The sequence below is a fragment of the Prionailurus viverrinus genome, chromosome C2 (assembly GCF_022837055.1).
Source record: "Prionailurus viverrinus isolate Anna chromosome C2, UM_Priviv_1.0, whole genome shotgun sequence".
In the NCBI taxonomy this organism is placed as follows: Eukaryota; Metazoa; Chordata; class Mammalia; order Carnivora; family Felidae; genus Prionailurus; species Prionailurus viverrinus.
The window spans coordinates 84,731,614-84,737,613 of NC_062569.1; positions in this window are offsets into that span (position 1 = coordinate 84,731,614).

The window sequence follows — 6,000 nt, forward strand, 5'->3', positions numbered from 1 at the left end:
TTTTGGATGATCGTGGCTATGTGTTCAAATATTTAAAACATAACCTTGTTTTTACTTGTTCACTGTGAATGAACTCTGTATTTTTTAAAACCTTCACACTACATGTGGATGTTACTGCGGTTTCTGTTTTGCCTGTGCTTTTAATCTAAGGTCATTTGTGTAGATTAGTAATTAAAGTAATTTAAATCATGTTCTAATTCTATATTGGAGAGCACCTTCTATGTTTTCTCTGTATTAACGAAGGGCTGAGAGAGAGTGAGACCTTTGCAGTATAACCAAATTCATGGTCTGATAAGCCTCTTAATGTGGCTCTTCTCTGAATACTTACATTTCACATGCTTCACATTTCACAGCTGTAATCCATGGTCAAACAAATGCCTTTTTTTTTTTTTGTATCTTGATACTTGTCAAACATTTTGGTATTTTTCTTTGATAAAATTCATTAAAAATGTCTTTTAAGTGGATTTTGCTGCCACGGCCGTCATTTTCATTAATGATGCTAGCATGTTCATTCGTACAGGAGGCTTACTAAAACGTCATGCCTAAGTCTTTTTTTTTTTTTTTTAATTTTTTTTTTTCAACGTTTATTTATTTTTGGGACAGAGAGAGACAGAGCATGAACGGGGGAGGGGCAGAGAGAGAGGGAGACACAGAATCGGAAACAGGCTCCAGGCTCTGAGCCATCAGCCAGAGCCCGACGCGGGGCTCGAACTCACAGACCGCGATATCGTGACCTGGCTGAAGTCGGACGCTTAACCGACTGCGCCACCCAGGCGCCCCTCATGCCTAAGTCTTAAAAGGGAAGGCAGCTTAAGGATCTCTTCCATCTATGACCTTTTTTATGAACACCCATTTCTCATTTTTGTTTTCTTCCCAGAACTTTGCTCGTAAAGGATGCTTATTAAATACTTGTTGATCACTTGGTATGTAAAATAAGTCAGAGTGTAGGTGTACCTTCTCCAAGATTTCTATGGCTGGCCGAAGTCAAAACTAGGGAAAGACTCAAAGTCATGATTGCTTCAATAAGTAAGTACATGGTGGCTGGAGTATGGTTTATTTCTGGTGAATAAATGTCAGGAGACTCTGAATTCCTTTGGACGGTTTTATAGAGAAGAACACATTTGAATCATGGTAGCATGTATTTTACTCACCACTGTTAACAGATCAGTCTTAGGATGAGGTGCAAAAAGTAGTTCGCGTTAATTTTTTACCCTTTGTACATTTCAAGTTCAAAATCTTCATGTGTCAAAAAAGCTTGAAGAATTTAATAATTTGGTTTCTTTTCGTGCTTCCAGTTGAAGCATTAGTAACTTTTTAAAAATCATTACTTTTTTTAGTTGAAGTACAGTTGCCATGTGATGTTAGTTTCAGGTGTGTGAAGAATTCTCTTTATCCAAGTCAAGTAGCGGTCATGCGCTTGTAAATAATACAGATGTATTGTTTAACTGTATTACAAAATATATTTTAAAATAATCAAGCATACCCAATTTGTGATAACTAAAATGGTCACTTCCTGCCCATATTAAACTAAGCAGATAGATGTGGAAAAGATGAGTGCAACAAAAATTGTCAAAGATTAAAAAGCAGAACAGTATCGGGGCACCTGGATGGCTCAGTCAGTTAAGCGTCTGACTCGGTTTTGGTGCAGGTCATGATCTAACTGTTTCGTGAGTTCAAGCCCCATGTGGGGCTCTGCACTCACCGTATAGAGCCTGCTTGGGATTCTCCTTCTCTCCCTCTCTGTCTCTACTCCTCTCCTGCTCACATTGTCTCTGTCTCTCTCAAAATAAACAAACATAAAGAAAGCAGTATCGGGAAAGTTGAAATGTGAGTGATCTTTACCCTGAAAAAGATAGTTTTATGAAGTAAGGGTAAGGAAAATGTACATTATAAAGCACTGGATTAAATACACATCTTGAAATGATAGAGTTGAGTTACTACGAGCTTGAAAATTGAGAGCGAGTACAGGAGCACTCCCTGAGATTCTTGAGTTGGTGTTCACGTTCTGTAGGACCAGTGCTGAGGTTCTTTGGGGGTCAAGTCACTGAGGAAGAAATAACTTTTAAATGTTTTTAAATCCATTGTCCCTTCATTCTTTGTCGTAAAGAATTCTTAACCTGTTTTGTTTTTAATTAGTCTAGGTGTTAGCCTGGATCCTATCTAGGTATTTGAGAAAATTCAAAAATCTAGGGGGTTTTGTTTGTTTCTCAAAGTTTTTTGAGAGCGTGAAAGTGAGGGAGAAGGGCAGAGAGGGAGAGAGAGTCTTAAGCAGGCTCCACACTCAGTGCAGAGCCTGATGTGGGGCTCGATCCCATGACCCTGGGATCGTGACCTGAGCTGATATCAAGAGTTGGATGCTCAACTGACTCAGGCACCCCCAAAACCTGTGTTGTAAAAACCTGTAAGCGTGAGGCCCCACTGTAGACCCAGTCATCATGCCGTGACACTGTCAGCTGCCTCCCACAGAGGGTTACCTAATGGCTGGGTTACGAATACAGTTCACACTACTTAATGTGTGAAGCAGCATATCTGTTCTGCAGCTTACTTTTGGAGTGACGGAATCACATAGCAACAGCATGGAAATTAGAATTTTATCCACTTGTCAGAAAATAAAATCATGGTTTACATGATCTAGCAGCGCTTGCCAGCTCATGAGACCTCTAACACTGGTGAGACAGTATGTAGAGAATAGGCTGACTCCACCTCCTTGCTTTCCTCAAGTTTTTCTGAGGATTGGCCAAATCATCAGGAAGCAAGACTGCCTGGATTACTGACACTCACCTACCTCTTAATTTCTCTAATATGCCCTTGGCTTTCACAAATGCTATGTGATGTACCCACTTGCAGAAAACACACAGCGTCTTTTGCAGAAGTAAAACCTAAGGACGTGTCTCTGTTATCGTTTAACTTCATTAAAGTAAGGATTACTAGACACTTCAGGGCCAGCAAAGCTTCCCACCCTTGATAAATGGATATGCCGCTCTCCTTCTGTCAAAGAGAACTCAAGACCTTAACCTGTTTCTTTACTTCAGCTGCCGGAAATGCTGAAATTAATTGACCTCTTAAGGAATTAACCTATCCATTCTCCTGCATTCCAGCTTTGGTTTGAATCTCTCTTCTCCATATGTCCTAACATGGAAATAGTCCCCCATCGTTAACGAAGTGCAGTGCTTACTACTTCTCCATCAAGAGGTGTATTTGTCTAGGGGGCTCAGGTCGGAAGTTCCCACACTTGCACCCGCCTTATCTGTGCCTTGAGAACACAGCACACACCCAATTACAATAGGGAACCTGCCTCCTTGAGTAACACTAGCAGAAGGAGGAGGTGCCTGGTGTGTGTTAGGAGAAAGGTGCAGATATAACACACATTACTAAGGAAGGGCTCATTACAAAGGCCTTTGCAGGACTGAGCACACAGCAGAGAAGTGTACTGTCACTGGCCGTTAGCGTTTTGGGATCCGTCTAGAAACCCCCGAAGCCTTTTTAATGGGCAGTATCCTATCTTGCCAAAGATTGGTCCCATGAAATTTTTGGTTTTTCTTTTAAATTTTGGAGTCAAGAATCTAGAGCAAAGGAACCAGTATGTCTTGTGTTTTGCATTCATCATCACAGGCAGTATTATTTCCATGTTTTGAATGAGGAAGTTGGCTCAGAGAAGTTGTAAGTAACTTGCCAAGGTCATTCTAGTGAGTAGCAAAGTCTAAATTCGAAAACAAGTCTGGTTACAAACCTGTGTGCACTTTGCAAAATAGGCCGCCTCTCAAAAATACTTTTAGAACAGTGAACTTATTTATGAAATCAGGAGTACGCTGGGCACTGACACACCTAGAAAGTGTACAAGGATTAACCCTAACTGTGTGAAGCTGTTACTGCACTATAAGAATGGGGGTCCCTACGGGGTCCTAGGGGACAAGGTGATACTGAGATTCAGGGGGCTCTAATCTCATGTCTGCCCCAGATCTCAGATTTCAGGAGAAGTGAGTTCTTTGTGATTTTTTCCTCAACATATTTTTCCATCTTACCTATGCTGATTCTCTAAATTTTTTGGAGTTAGCCCAACTGTTCAGATCCCGAATTATTTTTACCCCAATTTTGAAAACCTTGACTGAAAATTTATATTCCCAAATTTTGACTGCCTTTCCATTTCTAATAAATGTAACACTCGAAAGAAAGTCTATTTGCAGAAGCTTTTACAATTTTAACTAAATTTATTTTTAAGACTATCATATATATAAGTTTCTTGGCCCGAGAGTTTCTAGTTTCCCAGGACTATAGGCGTGGAAATAGATACTTTTCTTGCCACCTTTCTCATGAGTTTATCCTTTCGTGTATCAGATCATCCTTAATACGAGTGCTTAATTGAACACCCCCGCCCTCCGCTGCCTCTGCCATATTGGGGGCTCTCAGCACCAGCAAAACCACTTCCATTTTCATACATTCATATCTCTCTTTTTAGATGTCTGAGACATTTACATTCTTGCTAATTATACTTGCCCATCGCCATGGTCCTAGCTGAGCCAGGATCGTGAGACTAGTTTCATTCACGTCAAAAGTACTATGTTTGTCACGGTACGGGTGGAAGAGGCATTTGGATCTTGTTCTCCGTCGGGCACCCCCATCGGTGCAGTTCGCCAGCTGTGTAGCCTATGATTGGCTGGGCTTTTGATGTGCAGATAGTACAAGTTGGTCACAAACTTGTGTACAATGGGCCTGTTCTGGTTCATGTGAAAATCAACATCCTTTTTTGTGTTCCCGGGTGACAGGATGCTACAATACTATTAGCATTTGCAAAGAGTGTGCTCTGTCCAAGGGTGTAACCACAGATCGTGTGCTGCTCAGTTTGTGTTTCTCTATTATGCGAGAGACACAAAGAAGCTGAAGGCTGGCAAAGGCCTGTCAAATCTTGTAATGTAGCGCTCGACCCCCAAACTCCACTTGGCCTCCGAGCATCTCTTGTTCCCCGGTCCACCCCTCTGTCTGAATGGGCTCTGAGGTAGGTAAATGAATTCAGAGGCCTGGTAGGCGGGGGATTCCTTTCTGACCTCATTCCTGTACCATTTGTTTGCAGGCTTGTAGGGGGAGAGGAGGACATTTTGGAATCCTTTGTGTTAAATAATTTTCTTGCAGGTTGGGGAGTTAATGGTAACTTTGTCTGAAGCCAACCGAGCAGAAAGCCTCCACGGACCAGGCGTGGCATGCTCAACCAACCTCCTCACAGCTACAAGCGGAGAATGTGGCAACGGAGGTTTCTAGAACAGATGCATGCACAGCACATCTGCAAGTTTACCATCTGGTAGTAGAAAGCCAAGACCTTCCTGTGTGTAAAACAGAGCAGCTCTTCCTTTAAAAAATATTTTCCTCTTTCTGAACTACCTTGGCTTTTATTGTTCATGCCTGTAGTTTGGGTAATCTTTTGTGCAACCAGATATGTATATTCAGAAGCATTTGTAAAGCCTTCTACTACCTGGCTAACTGTTCTGACTGAGTATGGAGTGATTTGGAGAGGATTCCTATCACTTTTTCACTCTCAGCTTTCCTTTGTTTACCTAGCAAGTGAAATACGGTTTTAGAACAATGGTAGCTCATGTTTTGCAAAAAAAAAAAAAAAAAAAAAAAAAGTCCAGAGAGAAGAAACAAGTTGTTCAATTAGTGGCAGAGCTAGAACCCTCCTCTCCTGACTCCCAGGCCAGTACAGCAGTCCTCCCTTATCCACAACTGTAGTGACCCAGGGGCAACCTCCACCTCGAAGCAGATAGTCCTCCCTCTGAGGCGTCCTCAGGCCAGTAGTGTCCTAACACTACGTCCCAGTGCCTACACCACTCACCTCCCTTCATCTCGTCACATGGGCATTTTATCCTATCACCAGAAGAAAGGAGAGTACAGCCCAGGAAGCTATTTTACGAAAGAGAAGACCACATTCACATAACTTTTATGACAGTATCTTGTTATAATTGTTCTATTTTATTGTTGGTTGTTGTTAATCTCTAACTATGATTCATA